This window comes from Erithacus rubecula, assembly GCF_903797595.1.
Source record: "Erithacus rubecula genome assembly, chromosome: 25".
NCBI lineage: Eukaryota > Metazoa > Chordata > Aves > Passeriformes > Muscicapidae > Erithacus > Erithacus rubecula.
The window spans coordinates 5,103,835-5,122,146 of NC_136677.1; the positions used below are offsets into that span (position 1 = coordinate 5,103,835).

The 18,312-nt window shown below is 44.2% G+C and overlaps 1 protein-coding gene across 2 annotated transcripts in view; it reads right to left on the minus strand.

Annotated features, from left to right (window-relative positions):
• Positions 1–18,312, minus strand: part of PKNOX2 (PBX/knotted 1 homeobox 2) — an 83,684-nt gene that overhangs the window by 29,895 nt on the left and 35,477 nt on the right. The window contains exons 2-6 of one of the 2 annotated variants that reach the window (XM_079326879.1): positions 14,322–14,386; positions 12,891–12,975; positions 10,073–10,189; positions 5,543–5,727; positions 5,151–5,229 (exon numbers count right to left, since the gene is read on the minus strand). The gene's annotated coding sequence lies outside the window, so the exon portion shown is untranslated. Of the gene's footprint in view, positions 1–5,150; positions 5,270–5,542; positions 5,728–10,072; positions 10,190–12,890; positions 12,976–14,321; positions 14,387–18,312 lie in introns of those variants that run through there. The other variant, XM_079326878.1, reaches the window with a different exon arrangement.

Genomic DNA, 18,312 nt, shown 5'->3' on the forward strand with positions numbered 1-18,312 from the left:
AGAAGCAGCAGTACTTCACATTTTGGCAGCAACTTGAGATCAAAGGATCCTAAATTTCCTTATGAAATAAAATTATTTCAGCTATCACTGAAATGTTGCCATTACACTGGAAATGTATTTCCCAAAGAGATTGTGCCTATCTAAAGGACTCTCAGATTTATAGGTTTTTTTTGCCAGCAATATATTACATCCTTTCTCAAGTAAAAATAATTAAAGTTGAAAAGTTGAGGATTTTTTTTTTCATGATGCCTTAAAACAATTAAAAAAACAAAAGTATTGTCAGTCACCCCCTATCCTCCAGGTGAATATGATCTCCTTAGGTCATATTAATCATTATATCATTAATAAAGCAGCTATAAATCCATATTAAAATGGTTGGTCAGAATTGGGGCTGAATAAAAAAAAAAAAAATCCCCTTTTATGGACTCTACATCACTGTTTTCAAAGCAAAATGTTAATATTCAATCTCTAAAGCACAATTTTTGTTTCTGAACCAATGGGAAAATGGGGATCACTTTTGGAAACTCCTTGAGAAGTTTCTGCCCCACTGCAATACATGCAATTGATAATGGAGGATTCAACACAAAAAAAAAAAAAAATCAGAAAATCAAATTTTCAGGCTTTTCTTCTCCACCTGAAGCATCAGAATTATTAGAGATACTTGAGGATTTTTATTTTTTTCCCAGCCACAGGTGGCATTTTTGGGTGTTAAGAGAAGACTGCCTTTTCTAAAGATGTTTTTTTTGAAGAGGAGATGCTGTGAGATTTTTATGAGTTTTATGAGTTTTTTATGTCACCATCTTCACAGAGGGCTTGTGCAGGATGTTGGTGATGTATGCACTGAGCTGGGTCCAAATTTGATTGGCCATAAAGTGAATTAAGAGTGACTTGAATGTCTCATTTCTATCAACAAATCTTCACTTTTTCTGCCTCTTTTAACCAGAATTACCCTGAAAGATGAATGCCATGTTTTCATGCCATTACAGGAAGTCCTGGAGCTTGTTTAAAATAAACCAAGTGCTATTAAATGGTCAAAACCAGAAAATAATCCAGTTTTTCAAGACAAGGTTGTTTCCAAACAGGCTCATGTAAGTCCTCATCCAGGGAGATCAGGAATGTTTGTGCAAAAATATCACATAGTTTTCAAATTTTTTAAGAATATATCATGGCCAAAATTCCTAAATGCAGTCCCAGGATTTAGGGTTTAGATTTAGGATTTAGATTTATTGCACTGGGAGCATCTTTTGCTCTGGTTTTACTAAATGCTGACCTCCACATCCTCCCAGCATCCTGTTATTAGTTATTGCCTGGTAAAAAAAGGAGAAATTGAGTCTGTTTGGTTCTGCTACAAGTATGGGTTAAAGCAGAGAGTGATTTGATATTTCTGCAGAACAAAGGTCTAGACCAGAGCAAATCCCTTTTCTATTTTTTCTCCTAAAAAAGCAGTTGGTCAATACATAAGCACTGGGATAAAAGGGAGAGGGAAACACCAAAAAAACCTCCTGTCAACCACTGGTTTGGAATGTCAGTGGATGGGCCCCTGAGCACCAGGAAAAGCAACATTTATTTATTTAATATTTTCACCTAGCTATTTCAAATATTTTAATTTTTGTTTAATATTTCCATGTATTTATTTGCACTTATTTAATCAATATTTCCCAATCCTCCTCTCCACTTCAGCTCCATAGAAAGGATGGAGCTGCTTCAGTGGATTTCTGATGAGAACAACAATTACTGCTAAATATTTCCCTCCTCTCCAAAGATACCCATCTCTGAAAGGCTCCAGGGATATCTCTGCAACATAAACATGAGAATAAAACCTGCAAGAGCCAGTCAGAGCTTTAGTAGACAAGGTTAATGTACCTTGAACAGCAGCATTAAACAACTCTGCTCATTTTTTTTAAGTGGAGAGCTGAGATACCTACATACATTTTCAAGTGTTATTTTTATAGGGGAAGACCATTAAAGCACCTTCCAAAACAAACTGGCACAGGGAAACATCAAAGAAGCTTCTTCAAAGTAACCTGAGAATACTTTTGAATTTTGTGCAACCCAGCCCTCTGCCCAAGAAAAGTTCCCAAAAGAGCAAGTTGTGATTTTTTTTTTTTTTTTTTTTTTTTTTTTGCAGCAAATCAAAAAGCTTTGAAGTGTAGCTGAGGAACCCCAAAAATGCAGAAACTTCCTCTTGCTGGGCATGAAATGTAAAATAAAAAAATAAAAATTCAAGTTGCCTTGTTTGGGTGGCTGTGGTGGGGTGAAGCTCTGTGCTCTCTTTTGCACACTTTGTTTATTTCCATTGTTAAAGTTCATTTTCTTATCTCATTGCTGGTTCCTGTAAATTATTCTTATCCCAACCCATGATATTTGACTTTTGTGCCTCCAATTTTTCTTACAGGGGGGCAGGAGAGGGGAAGCAAATGAGCTGCACAAAGTTTAGGGGACTTGGGGAGGGGAATACAGTTATTAAACAACAATAATCAATTTCTCTGCCACTGCAAATATCACAAAGTGCAAGAATCACCTGCCAACAATTCTGGCACAGATCCCACCACAAACCAAGGACTTTCTGTAAATGTTGCTGCAGTCCATAAACACCCCATCATCAAAACTGCACCTTTCCATATTTTCAGATATGGTTTCAATTGTTTTTTAACTCAATTGTTTATTTTGCAACTCAAATCTCACAGGTTTGATGCAAATCTCCCAAAACCTCCAGGTAAACACAGATACCTGCTTTTGGTGGACTTGCTAAAAACAAGAAACACAGGTGAGGTGTGAGTGGTAGGATGCAAAGAATTCCCATTTCCCTGACTGGGAAAGACAGGAAAACAGCAATCCAAATAAAATCCTCCCTTAAATCTGCCTCATTTCTTGCTATATCCTGCTATCCTGCTTGGAAATCCTTCCCTTGGGAAGGGGAAAAACTCCCTCTGGAGCCCCAAAAGGCAAATAAATCAGAGTTCCTGACTTGCTGAGTTTTCACTTCACTCTCTGGCTCCTCCCTGTCTTACCTTCCCCCTGAATTTCCTATGTAAATGTAAAAATTCCCTATAAAAATGACTCTGCTGACCAAAAAAAAAACAAAAATAAGTTTTTCCTTGAGGCATGTCAGGCACTCTGGCATCTACAGAGAGATGTCCCCATCCCCACCCTGAGCCAAGACACTCAAGATTGAGACAGGAGCACCTTGATTAATCACCACAATTGAAACACTTTTCATTTGCCCATTTGGAAGCAATTTTTTGGCCATATTTCCAGCCTCAGTGATAAAAGAGAAGTTTGATGTGGTGATTTATAGGGAGTTACAATGGGTTTCAAACTCTTTTAGTGATGCTTAATGAGACTGTCTCCTCCATTTACCCCAAATGGGAGTAAAGCTCAGCCTGATCTGAACTCAGCACTGAGGAAAATGGGGTCAGAAAAGGACTGGGAAATTCCCATGGTGTGAAAAGTTTTTTCACAACTTTACACCATGACAAAAGGCAAAGCCTGGCCTTGGAGGTGCCTCAGAGAGGCTTCAGGAGGAGGAAAAGTGGAAGAGTTTTGTGCCTGGACACTGGGGGGACCAACACACAGTGGAGGAAGGCAAGGGAAAGCAATTTGTTTCTCAGAAACCTCCAGGTAATTTCTATCATTAACCATTTAGATGCCAGCCCATCCAGAGGGTGATTAAGTGGACACCCACCACCATCACCTCTCTGTGCCTCTGAAGGAAGGTGTCTGGACCCTGCTGGCACAGTTTGCTGAGTTTGGGTTTGGTTTCTTTGCTGGAGATCCTTCCAGGCCAGATTGCACCCTGTGTCCTCCACAGACACAGTTCCCAACACACAAAACACACAAAACACACAAAACACATGGCAGGGTCATGAGTCCTTTTGATGCTTTCCATTTTCCTGTGCTGCATTAGTGAATAACTCTAAACTCCACATAAAGTGTAATTAACTCTGCACATCTTGGTCAGACAAAACAATTCCTCTGGGGCTGGAACCCAAGGACACCCTGCAGCCTCAGGCCTTGAAAAGTATCAACAAAAATGAACTGGGGAGGAGCAAAGTGGGGGATGGGAATTCATTACCTGAAGCTGTAATTGGACAATTAACCCCTGATATGTAAACAGACCAAAGTTGTAATTGTGTGAAAAACTCTGAGCACTGCCCATGTTGGGAGCAGCCTCTGGGATGGCCAAGGTGGAGCTGTTAAACACTTTAATAAATCCCCTCTTTATTCTCTTAACTCTGCTCTTTCATGCCAGTACTGAGCAGCTCACTCTGAAATACAGATTGCAAAGAGGGCATCAAGCAGGGAGGATCCCCAAAAAAGTGGGGATCCCACCCTCCCTCACCAGCAAAATGATTTCAGCATGAACCAACCTTTATCAGAAAGGGGTAAAATCAGGCTAAGGAAACATCCATCACTTCCTTCATTGTGTGTTTTTTGTTTTGGCTGAAGTGGGGTCACCAAATGAATAAGAAGTTTAATGAGAAATCCTTTTGCAGAATATTTATGTAAATTGAAGGTGCCATTCCCATTTTCAGTGACCAAAGATTTCTCTTTGCTCCTACAGGGGGGAAGTTGCAGCCAGCAGGATTTTATTTTCTGTGTCACCTGCCTGTGCCCTGCTTTTGGCAGGGATCAAGCACATTTGTCACTCTGTCAAGCCCTAATTTTAGTGATCAGGGACTGTGAAACCCTTGGTTTCATGTATATCTTATTTTAAGCCCTGCATTGCATTTATTTTTAGTTGGTGACCATTTCTCTGCACCCTGCTGTTGGCTGTGCCAAATTTTTGCAGTGATAACAGCCTATATTTCAGAGTATTTTCACAAAAATATATCTGTGTTTTCCTCCAGGCTGCTTATGCCTTGTAGGGCTCTTAACAATATGTTATCTACACTTGAGCTTTAAAACAAGACTCTCTGCACAGACTGATTTCTTAAAAAAAAATTTTTAAAATGTGCAATTCTGCTCTGAAATGCTCACTGCATTTAGGGAAGGGTTGATACAATTTCAATGCAACAGAAAACAGCAGAAATTCCTCCAAACAAAGCCACACCAAGGTCATGACTCACCACATCCTGCTCAATTAATGTAGATAATTGCACAATTAATATATACAATTGCTTAATTAATACAAAGCAAAGCAGCCTTACTGTTAGGGGGTGCTCAGGGAGCCACTGGCCTGGAAGTGTGTCCTCCCACTGCCCCAAAAACTGGGTGGGGAATCACAACCTGGGAAAGCAAAAAGGAAATATTAGAATATTGAGAGAAAATGATAATTTAAGAAAGTGAAATATTAAGCAAAGGGTGAAGGTCTGCACTAGGAAAGGTATTCTGGCAGTGTCAGTGAAGCCATGGGTGGCAAGCTGCTCTTAATGCATTTTTTTTTTCTTTTTTTTTTGAAGGATGATGGGGAAAATAAGAGAAATCAAGGAAAAATTAGGTGGGATGAAAGCAGGAGTGGTGCCTGAGCTAGATCAGGAGTTTTCCCCAGCAGGTTTGAACATCTCCCAGAAAACACAAATCAGATTTTTGGGGGTCGAACCCAGATATGTCCAGAAAAGGAAGGTGCTGCTGCTCTGGCCAGAGGATGGAGGATGGAGGATGGAGGATGGAGGTCAGTCCTGTCCTGTCCTGTCCTGTCCTGTCCTGTCCTGTCCTTTTCCTCTCCTGGTGGCTGCAGAAAGCTCCTCACAGGATCACACTGGGGGCAGCTGCCACAATCCAGGTCTGCAAAGGAGAAAAAATGAAAAAAAAGGAATGAGCCATCACTGCTGCTGGCTGTGCCATTTCACACTGGCCATTTCCCTGGTTAATGACAATATTTCCTGGATGTAAATGTGGTTTTGTATTAAGGCTCAGGGAAGTGGGGAAACCTCAGGAATGGGGAGCTCCCAGACACCACTGAAAAAGGAAAATCCATCCATGCACCAGAGATGAGTTTGTCACTGCCAAGAATTTGGCCTTTATGGGATTGGAATTTCCAGTCCCATCTCAACACAGCCACTGACACTGGGGTGTTTTGTGTTTGACTGCAAAAAAAAAAAGGAAAACAAGAGATCAAATTCACAGATCTCTCCATATAAATCACCTCTAGTGAGCCCCTCAGACCTTCCACATCCATCTCAATATTCATCACCTCCAGGTATTTCCTGTGTGTCTGCAAACATCACCTGAGATCTCCAGATGTCTGATGCATCCACCTTCATATATCTTTCCATGTAAAGAGCTCCTCAGATCTCCAGTTTTAAATATATATATTTTATATATATACACCTTCTATTTTATATATATACAGTGCAATATGTGTCCCTTGATACACAACCTCTGCCAAGCTCCTCTCAGCCCACCCCTGATGCATCAAACAGCTACAAACCAGTGACATGAAACCCCTGAATATCCCATGAATACCCAAATGGCACCTGCCTGGAGCTCCTCAGATCTGTCACACACCCAACACACCCCACATCATCCTCAGGGAGCTCCTCAGACTCCTCTGCACATCCCAACAGCTCCTCTGATGCACATCACCTGCTACAGAGCCCTGTCAATGTCCAATACAGATGATTTGAATGTACATCTGATACATGCCACCACCCCCAAACAGCTCCCAGCTGCCCAAAACACACCTGAGATACCTAAATACACTCCTGAGATACCAACCAGCATCCATAGAACCTCTAAAGAACTCCTCAGCTGCCCAAAATTCACCTGAGATACCAACCTACAGCCACAGAACCTCCATGGAGAGCTCAAAACACACCTGAGAGCTTAAAATACACCTGAGATACCAACCTACATCCACAGAACCTCCAAAGAGCTCCTCAGCTGCCTAAAACACACCTGAGAGTCCAAAACACACCTGAGATACCAACCTACATCCACAGAACCCCTGGAGCACCCAAAGCACACCTGAGAGCCCAAAACACACCTGAGATACCAACCTAAATCTACAGAACCTCCAAAGAGCTCCCAACTGCCCAAAACACACCTGAGAGTCTAAAATACACCTGAGATACCAACCAATAGCCACAAAACCTCCAAAGAGCTTCTCAGCTGCCCAAAACACACCTGAGAGTCTAAAATACACCTGAGATACCAACCAATAGCCACAAAACCTCCAAAGAGCTTCTCAGCTGCCCAAAACACCCCTGAGATACCTGAATACACACCTGAGATACCAACCTACATCCACAGAACCCCTGGAGCACCCAAAGCACACCTGAGAGCCCAAAACACACCTGAGATACCAACCTACATCTACAGAACCTCCAAAGAGCTCCCAACTGCCCAAAACACACCTGAGATACCTGAATACACACCTGAGATACCTGAATACACACCTGAGATGCCAACCACCATGCACAGAACCCCTGGAGGTCTCCCCAGACCCTCCCAGGACACACCCCAGGGATCCTGTCTGCCCTGGATGAACTCCATCCCAAACCCTGGCAATGACACACCTGTGCTCTGTGCCTCCATCACCTCCCCATGAGCATGGGGCCAAAGCAGTCATGGAAATGCCATTTCTGGAAACCTGGCCCAAGGCAAAAACCTCCAAACATGGGAAATTTGGGGAGAGAGACACAAGGTCAAGGTGCCTCTTGACTTCTGTAGGTCCCACTGAGAGATGTAAAAACCTGATCTACCCACAAGGACCTGAGTCCAAAACTCAGGTGAAATATTCAGGTTATTTATGGGAAAGAAATAATTAATGCTCATGCCCTGGAGGAGCATGAATGGGCTGATGCCAATATCAGGAACTTGATTTTCATTGGATTTGTCCTGACATCATGATGGAAAAGCTCAAGTTCTGCACAGTGCTTCATCCCTAGAAAGATTTGTTTCTATCCCACAGGAATGGCTTTTGTCACCTGGGCTTGCTGTGTGAACAGAAGGTGAGGGCTGGAGGAAAAGGAGCAGAAATAAGGCTGTCACTGTTAAAGGAGCTCTGGCAAACTGATTTTCATCCTTGGAGCTTGAGCTCTTGGGTGCTGCATGCATTTAGGACAAAAACACAGTGCAACTTCTGCAGCAGTGATGCCATTTTTGTCCCCACCACCAGGAACACAAAGAGCCAGCCCCAGCAGGGACATCCCCCTGAACACCCTGGCAGGGAGAGAAAAGCCTTTCTGAGCTGGCAAGCACTTTTAGCAACTTCAAAAGGCATCCTTTGAAGTTGAGCAGAGCCCTTTGAAGTCCTCCCATGGAGGAGAAGGCTCCTCCAAGATGCTCCACCACAGGCAATGCAAGGCAGCACATCCATGGTGTCCCAGCACTGCCAGAGGGTCAAGAATGAGACATTTCTGACAACCCATCAATCCCCACACATGCCCTGAACCCTGGGACAGCTGCAACAAGCCAAGGGCATCCCTGATAACAAGTTTTTAATGAAGTGTAAGGGAATGCTAATAAAGCTGATGTTCAGCTAAACAAAATTCAGGATTTTTTTTTGCAAAAAGTATAGGATTTTAAAGAAAGAAGGATTTTCTCATTTTCCAATGTGAGCAGGCTGTGGTGCTTCCAACATGTCAATGTTTAATTGTGGCTATCGTGTTTTAATAAATATAATGCCAGCTCCTCTGATTTAGGGGGAAATCACAAATGGTGAAATCCCCACTAATGCTGGGTTTAGTTGCAGGATTTTTATGCCCCACACTGTAGCCAGCAGCAAATTCCACTGGCCCCAAACTCCACAACCAAGGGACAACCAAAGAAACCCTCTAAGTGTGAAAAGGAGGAGAAATGCAGAAATCAAACTCAAGTTAACCCTTTAAGGAGCTCCAAGGGGTGACAGTGACTCTAAATACCTTGGCAACACCTGCTGCCATCTGCCAGCAGGACTTTTGTGACAAAAACCACACACTGGTGTGGTGTGCTGGGGTTTTCCTCCAAAACTGCAATTTCTGTAACATCTCCAACCTCAGGATAAGGGCTGGGGATGCTCAAAGGGGAAAGAAGAACACAGTATTTCCATTTCAGAAGCAAAACCAACAATTCACAAACCCCACCCTTTCTCAGAGAGAGTGAAGGATTTGAGACATGCCCATACACCCAAATATTTTTATATTTCTGCAAAATCAAAGCTGCTTTGAGGCAAAAAAAACCATCAGGGAGGGACATGTCTGATGGTGCAGGGGACTCACATTTATCCAAAAGGGGAATGCAGAGAAACACTGGCCATGCCCAGCCCAGAAATGTGAGTGTGAACACATCTGGATCTGGGGAACAAAAGCAGCCTCCCTCCCCTGTGCTGATAAATAATGGAAAGGCAAAGTGCCCTGCAGAAGCAGCACCACACTGCTCAGCCTCGGGCCAGACAGAGGAAAATTCAGCACCCACGAGCTCTGGAACAGTGGGATTAATAACACATCAATTTTAATGCAGGGTGGCTTGTGCAGTTTTTTCCCTTTTCCCTTTTTTTTTTTTTTCTTTCTCTGCTTCACAAACAGCAAAGTGAATGTTTGAGCATCTCAGTGGGGGGTTAATGAGGACTCTGATTAGTTATTCAGATTTGCTGATGCTGCCTACATCCATCCTCACATGGGGGAGCAGCAGCAAAGGGTTTGCAGGAAAAGCTCTGAGAGATGACCTGCTTGGCTTTCACAGCTCAGGGGGGTGAAGGTTTTGGGGGGCTCACATTACAGGGCCCCCCAACCCCAAAATCCTGGTGCCAACTTTGAGCTTATGAGCTTTGAAAAGCTGATTTTCCTTCCCATCATTTGCAGGGGATGCTAAAAGCTGCTGCACGTTCAGCCACACCAAGTCCTGTAAAGTTTCTTTGAATAACATTTGGATTTGTGGAATTTTTGTTGATAAAATTTATGTGCAGTTCTGATATCAGAAGTGTTAAGACCCAAAAATGATGGATGGACAGATGCAAGGATGGAACAGATGAATGGATGAACAAACATCCATGGTGAAAAAACACATGGAGGGAAGGGTGGAAGAAAGGATGGATCATCCCATAAACTCCTCAGGGCTGCAAAAATGCAACAACTGCTGCAGTATTTCCTAGAGAATCCCATAAAATCTAACAGTGGCTTATGTCCTTGCAGAAAAGCAATGAGCTCACCTCCTTGCTCCTTGACCCAGGGATATTTTAAGCAGGTTGAGCTCACATCAGTATTTTAAGAAGGTTGAACTGCTGTATTTCGGAGTTTCTTTCCAGATTTAGGCTTTTGTTCTTCACCTGCATCAAAAATCAAAAGGGAACCTGAGAAAATAAATGGCAGGTGTCCAAAATGATGCCACAAAAGGCCTAAAGGATGGAGCCAGGGAGGTGTTTCATGGCATTGCAAAGGGGCCAATAAAAAAAAAAACAAAAATCAGGCATTATTCTAGGATTCACTCTAGGATTTGTTATTTCTTCATGAAGAAGAAATATTTGAAGGAAGCAGGAAGGTGAAGACACTCTCTCAGTGGTGAATTCATCCTAACAATGAATTTATGATTTTTTATTTTGGGTGTAGAGACCCATCAGGCTTTTGCTTTGAGCATCACTCCAGCAAACACCCAGCAGGGATTTTGGGGGGGCTAAATCCCCTGGAATTTGTGTCATTTCCCACAACACCTGCCAGGATCTAAGGGCAAAGACAAACTGGAGTTTTCCTTCTTTCACATGGAGGCAAAATCCCAAACAGGCTCTTTTCCCAAGGACTGCCTCCATATGCTTAGTCTGGGTTTTAAACGGTGTGTTAATTGTTCTGAATTAACAGCTCCAGCTGGAGAAGCAAACAAGCAATTTGCAACCTTAAGATAACACCCAACTTATCTCAAGTGATTTAAGTAGTTTTTTGGGGTTTTTTTGGTTGGTTGTGGGGGGGTGATGTTAGTGATTTTTTGGGGGTTTTGGGGTTTTTTTGAGGGGATTTGACACCCTTCTGGTTGTGAATTCACTGTCCAGAGCCTGGCTAAAATCTCCCAATCTATCAGGAGGAGGTGGGATTGTAGGACAAAGAGAAAAAAAAAAAAAAGAAAAATCTCTGCATTTCACTTTGCTTTAGAGACAGGAAAAATCTAATATATCCTCATCACTGCTGGGCAAACCACTGACTGCAGAAGAGCTGAGGATTATTTTTCTCCTCTACACCCTTTTATATTTTTTATTACATAGAATCAGGGAGTCCCAGAATGGTTTGGGTTGGAAGGGACTTTAAAACCCATCTTGTTCCAACTCCCTGGCACAGGCAGGGACACCTTCCACTACCCCAAATCCCTGCCCAGCCTGGCCCTGGACACTTCCAGGGATGGAAGAGTCCTGTGCCAGGACTCACCACCCTCACAGGGAATAAATTCTATGTACAGTTTGTCCAAAATATTCAAAGACCAAAAAACCTCAGCAGCAAATTCCTTCAAACTTTATCCCTTTGCCCTCTTTCATCCTTTTCCCTTTTCTTTTTCTCATTTGCTGCTAGATAGAGGGAAAAGGAAAGACCATGATGTTTATTTGTTTGCAAGACTGGATCTTCAACGTAGATATAGCTTTTTTTTTTTTTTTTTAATAGTAATTTCAGCTATTTAAATGCTTTCCAATCTCACTCAGGGTGTGGGATTTGAATCCACCCCTCTCTCCCCAGCTTTCCCTGCCTGGTTTTAAGAGGAGCCAACGGTGCTGGCAGAGAAACAGACTCCACAAGAAAATATTTCCATGATTATGACCAAGTGACTGCTGCCAGCTTGAGTGGAAACTCCTGCTAGCTGTCCTGGTCCAGCCAGGAGAGGGTTAATTTCTGCACTAGCTGGGAGGGGGCATGGCCAGGACCTGGTTATTCTATACCACATCACTTCTTTTTTTAGGGGGAGGGGCAGCAAAGGGACTCCCTTCCCAGTGCAGCAGCTGCAGCTTAAGGTGATTTCTGTATATGAATCATTCCTTTTTTGTACCTTTTTATTGTTAACATTGCTGCTCCCACTGTTTGTTTTCTCATTCCAGTTTCCAGCAAATTGTTCTTATCTCCACCCATCTTTTTGATGATGATTTTTGCCTTTCATTCTAATTGTAAAAATCCAGAGGATGGAAGGGGAGGGGATGCAGTGAGTGGCAGTGGGGTTTGCAGTCTCAGCCTCACTAAATTGAGGGGACCATTCCTAAACCATCACTCCACCCCAGCCAAGACTGAGTTGGGAGTCAAAACCCCCAAAAGTTTCCCAAGAGCATCAGGACTGGGTCCTGTCAGATACTGGGGTCATGGTCCTCCACCATCATCTTCTGCTGATGTTGGGACAGTTTGTCCCCATTTTATCTCCATTTTGTCTCCTTTTCCCAGACTAAAAAAGCACAAACTGTGCCCTGAGGACACTAAGAAAGGGACAATAAGATGCAATGATGCATCCTTCTCCAAGGATGGGAGGCACCTCCAAAATCCACTCCCAGTTATGGCTCCAAGCTCTGCTACCTGAGGACTCCTGGCACAGGGAAAAAGCAACAGTAGAAGGGATAAATAAATCACTTTGGCACCTTCCCTGGGCATGGCAGCCCTTGATAAAAAACCAAAACTCCAGGGAGGGAGGCTGACACCACCACACTATTCCCAGAGCATCCTGCTGCAGATTAATCCTTCTTGATGGAGAATTACAATTAGGGCTCCTCTTAAGGAGATATCAGCAATCAGATATCTTATCAAATGCCACCTCAATTATTCAAATAATCCCTGGCTCTTAGATTTGGGTGCTGTTTAGGGAAAGCAGCCCCATTAATGTGCTGACACTTCCCCATCACGTCCAACATCCTCAACTTCATGTCTGATTACAGAATTTGCATTCAATTTAATTTTTTCCATCTGGAGTAAATGAATAATCCGAGTACCTACCCCAGCCTTAATTACATTTGTTAAATTAAAAACCTGGGATGTGAGAAATTTAAATGCATGTAGCTCCATGGCCAGACAAACCTGCATGTTCAACCTGCTGCAGCCCTGCCAGCTCCTGCTCCAATTTCTCTTCCTTCCCCACAGCCAGGCATCAAGGAAATTACAACTAGAAAACAAAAAATCTTTCTAAACGATGAAACAATAGATGATCTTTTGACATTTCCAGCGCTGTTTGCAAGGGAATGAGATAAAATGTAATAAATTCATATACTTCTGTGTGTTTCTTGGCTCCAGCAGCTAAAATTTCCATCTCTTTATGCAGGAGTCCTGGGGAGCAGAAATCCTTGATAATGCCAAACAATTCGACACTTTATTTTCTCTTTACTCCACACCATGCAAAACACAGGCTTCAAGCTGCCAGCTGCTGGGAGTGAAACCAGATGCCACATCCCTTTTCCATATGGAAACAGAAATGGCCCCATCTGGGGGGGGCTGGGTGCTCCCCTCAGCCTCAGCCCTCTGTGACCCCAGGGCTGCTACTGGCACACAGCAAAAAAAAAAAAAATTACTTTTTTCAATGGTGCAATTGTTATTTTTTACACTCAGCCTGCCTCAGGCTGGACCCTGGTATCATCAGATTCAGTGAACATCAAAAAAAAATTTGCCCCAAACCACATTTCCTTATTTTAAAATAAAGAAGTAAACAGAGAGATGTAAATAAAACTACTGATAAATACTTGATAATTTTTTTTCAAAATTAACTTAGCAGCAGCTTGCTGAATTTCCCTTCTCCTGGAGATGATGAAACTGAAAAGGATGGAATTAATAGGTGGACTCAAAGTGGTGATGAGGAAAGTGTCCAAATAATTAAAGAATAATTAAACAGTAAATGGAAGATAAAGCATTACCAGCTCAGACCATTTTAAGAGGAATACTTCACAGATTAACTGGAAATGGGAAATGTCAAATAAATAAATGTGGGTGTTGATCTAGATGTCAGCAGCAATGAAAAGGTTGAGGAAAGTCTTTTCTCAACACTCACAAAGACTGAATGAAATAACTCACATGTGAGTGAGTGCAATGACAGCAATCCCCAGTCTGAGGCTTGGGGGACCAGCAATAAAATATGGCTCAAAATATTCAGGGAAAACCACACTTGGGTAAAGTGAGACAGGTGAGAGAAGGATCAAAAATAATTTTCCCTTTCCTCCCAGCATGCTTGCAGCTCAGACAGCTCTTCTGCACCCCCAGGAAGATGGATTTGACTCCCCAGCCCAAAAAAAAACCCTTCAGAGGGGTGGAACAGGCACAGTGGCCATCAGAGCAGGTCACTCATGGACCTGTGGCTCCTCATCCTGCCTGACTTTCTTCTGCTCTGTTTGGAGTTCACAGTTAACACTTCTGGAGAAGAAAACATCATGTTTTAGCAATGAGGTCCCCAGCCAGGCTGTTTAAAAATTAATTAGTGCCATGCAACATATTAGTGATGAACAGCAATTGTAGCTTTTGTACCTACTTCATTGCCTTCTACATGGTTGTTATTCCAGCTTTTCCATGGTTCTCCAGCCAGCCAGGACCTACACAGAGCAGACCAAGGAAATTATTGGCTGTGCCTCCTGGAAGTGCCAATTCAGCAGCAAACACCCACCCCAGTGTGTTCTCTCAGAAGGTTTTGAACAAATTCAGGAATTTGTTAAATTGGGAACTTGCTGTGCTCACAGAAGAGCCCTCATCCCAAAATTGCACCCAAGGGTGTGAGCTGTCCAAGGACAGGCACTGAGGGGGTGCTGGGGGTTGTGGAGAACAAAGATCCTCCTCCATGGCCACACATGGGGAGAGATCACCCAAACCTGGAGATGGAAAACCTTCAAGGATGGAGATCACCAACCCCAGATGTATCTGCCAGCCCCAAGGAGGGAGATTTTCCTCCAAACCCAAGGAAGAAGATCCCATAACCCAAAAATGGAGATACACTCCCAACTCTGAAGGTGAAGATGCTCAAGCCTCAGGGATGGAGCTCCACAAAACCCTGCAGATGGAGCTCCACAAAACCCTGCAGATGGAGATCTCTAAAACCCAAGGGATGGAGACTCAAACTTCAAGGATAAGGCTCCTAACCCTGAGTATGGGGATCCACCACCCCTGACAGTGCTTGTGAGTTTTTGTGAGCCTCAAAACTCAAGGATTCCCACAGCCCTGAGGACAGAGATCCTGCAGACTCTGAGCATGGAGATCCCCCAACCCAGGAACAGAGAGACAAACCCCTCCAGGACAAAACCCCCCCAAACCCAACGATGCAAACCCCATCTCCCCAGTCCCATGGAGGGCAGTCACCCCCTGGGACACCAGTGACTGAAATCTTCACCCCACACTGCACAGGGCAGAACCTGGGTCATCACCCTGCTCTGGTAATGGCCACCTCCCAAACTGCAACCCCAAATGAGCCACCTCCCAAACTGCAACCCCAAATGAGCCATGTCCCAAACTGCAACCCCAAACAAGCCATGTCCCAAAAAAACCCCAAACAAGCCATGTCCCAAACTGCAACCCCAAATGAGCCACCTCCCAAACTGCAACCCCAAATGAGCCATGTCCCAAAAAACCCCAAACAAGCCATGTCCCAAACTGCAACCCCAAATGAGCCATGTCCCAAACAACCCCAAACAAGCCATGTCCCAAACTGCAACCCCAAACAAACCATGTCCCAAAAAAACCCCAGACAAGCCATGTCCCAAACTGCAACCCCAAATGAGCCATGTCCCAAACAACCCCAAATGAGCCATGTCCCAAACTGCAACCCCAAACAAGCCATGTCCCAAACTGCAACCCCAAATGAGCCATGTCCCAAACTGCAACCCCAAACAAGCCATGTCCCAAAAAAACCCAAACGAGCCATGTCCCAAACTGCAACCCCAAATGAGCCATGTCCCAAACAACCCCAAACAAGCCATGTCCCAAAAAAACCCAAACGAGCCACATCCCAAACAACCCCAAATGAGCTACGTCCCAAACTGCAACCCCAAACAAGCCATGTCCCAAAAAAACCCCAAACAAGCCATGTCCCAAACTGCAACCCCAAATGAGCCACATCCCAAACAACCCCAAACAAGCCACATCCCAAACTGCAACTCCAAATGAGCCACCTCCCAAACTGCAACCCCAAACAAGCCATGTCCCAAACAACCCCAAATGAGCCACATCCCAAACTGCAACCCCAAACAAGCCACATCCCAAAGAACCTCAAACAAGCCACATCCCAAACTGCAACCCCAAACAAGCCACATCCCAAAGAACCCCAAACAAGCCATGTCCCAAACAACCCCAAACGAGCCACATCCCAAAGAACCCCAAAGGAGCCACATCCCAAACTGCAACCCCAAACAAGCCACATCCCAAAGAACCCCAAACAAGCCACATCCCAAAGAACCCCAAAGGAGCCACGTCCCAAAGAACCCCAAAGGAGCCACATCCCAAAGAACCCCAAAGGAGCCCTGTGCTCCCTCTGGCACAGGCAGGCAGCAGGCAGAGGCTCCTCGCTGTGTGCACTGCCTCCAGCTGGGTGGAGGGGAGTTTGCTGGCACATCTGGAACCTGTTGGTTTTATGGCATGTTCCATATCACAGACAGGTACTTTGAAGCAGTTAAGTGGTAGCAGGGCAGCACGTCCCCATGGGTGGGCTGTGGTTTGTGCTTTCAGCCCCAGCATGACAAAGGGGCTGGGGAGACAGAGCTGACGTTTTCCAAACACAGCTTTGTGCCTCTGGGGGCAAATCCAGCAAGAAATTAAAACCCAAAAGGCCAAAAAAAAAAAACCCCAGAAAATAAAAAGAAAAAAGGGAAGAAAACGACTCCCACATCTAAGTGATGTTGATCCCCAAATCAGGCTATTAATAGGCCCATCACAAATTGTAAATGACTCAGATAAATTAAATGGCTTAGCAACAGTGAGGAAAGGCCCTTCTGAAGATTCATTTGTTTTGTGGAAAGGAAATTATTTGGGGATTTAAAATCTTTTCCAGCAGCTTGACACAGGCACCCTGTCAAGCTCACTGGAAGGAAGTCAGCCCTGAAAAAAGTCAGAGAATCAGAGAATCCCAGAATGGTTTGGGTTGGAAGGGACCTTAAAGATTCTTCCAATTCCCTGTGATTTGCAAAGACCCTTCCACTGTCCCAGGATGATCCAAGCCCCATCCAGGCTGGCCTTGGACACTTCCAGGGATCCAGGGGCAGCCAGAGCTGCTGTGGAGCCTCAGCACCCCCACAGGGAACAATTCCTGATATTTAAACCTCCTATTCCAGTTCAGTGCCACTGCAGCCTCCAAAAACAGGGGGACACACAAAACCTCCTGTGGCTGTGCCACCTCCTAGCAAAATTATTAAAAGCCTCAGCCAATGAGGAGGTGTGAAAATGGGATGATTTGACCCAAAAGATCTCCATGAGGAGGGGAAGTGAGCAGCTGAGCTGCAATTAAAATGGAAAGGGGGGGCAGGAACACAGGGCAAGGAGTCAGGGCTGCAGCCCTGAGTGCAGGGAGGTGCAGTGATGCCAAAACCTGCAGTGACCCCCAAGGCCCAGTGAGCTGCAGGGATTCCCCCCCAAAGCTGCTTTCTTCCCCTGATAATTCATTAAATTCATGTGTTAAACCACCTGACTTCAGAGGCAAAACCCAGCTCCCCATTCACAGCCCTTTTAGCTCATGCAAAATTGAGGGGCTGTTCACCTTCGCCAGCAGCAGCAACTCAAAACCCCTTTTAGTGCAAGTTCAGAGGTATAAAAGATGCAAAACACCCCTGAATTATTCACATGGTGCTTCAATCAAAGCCACACTATGGGGTAAAGGCAAGGATCTGGTGACCCTGGGGATGTCTCCCCATCCCTGTCTGGATGGAAAAACCCTTCTTGTATTTAGTGCAGAGGAGTGAATGGGGGAGACAATAAAATAAAAGGGTTTTCTGTATCCAGAAAGGGCTGGAGAGTGAGGGATGCAAGAAGTATCCATTTTTCAGGTGCATCCAACCAGAGAATCCTGGTTGCATTTGCCCTTTGGCAACACTGAAGCTTTTCCAAACTTCTATAGCACCAGAGGAATAAAATTAAAGTGGGGCATGGCAAGAGAAATTGCAAACCAAGACATCCAGCAAGAAAGCATAGAAACAACTAAAAAAAAAAAAAAAAATTGTATTTCAAATACAGGAGGTTTTCAAAACAGGAAGAGCCTTTGGAGATATTTTTTCTTCTATTTTTTCCTCTCTGTTTTGCTTCTTTCTCTTTCACTGAGCACCCAGGTGCTCCTGAGCTGCGATTTCCATTCCTCCGGCTCCTTCTTGGGGCAAAACCCCAACAGCCCAATACAAAAAAACCCCAAAGCCCAATCCCAAAAGTAGGACACCAAGCCCTGCTCAATCCAACCTCAGCTTGAGGCTCACTAATTACCCAGTAATAGTATTTATATGCTGCCAGCACACTCGGAAATGCAGCTCCTCATCACCGAGGTCAGCATCAA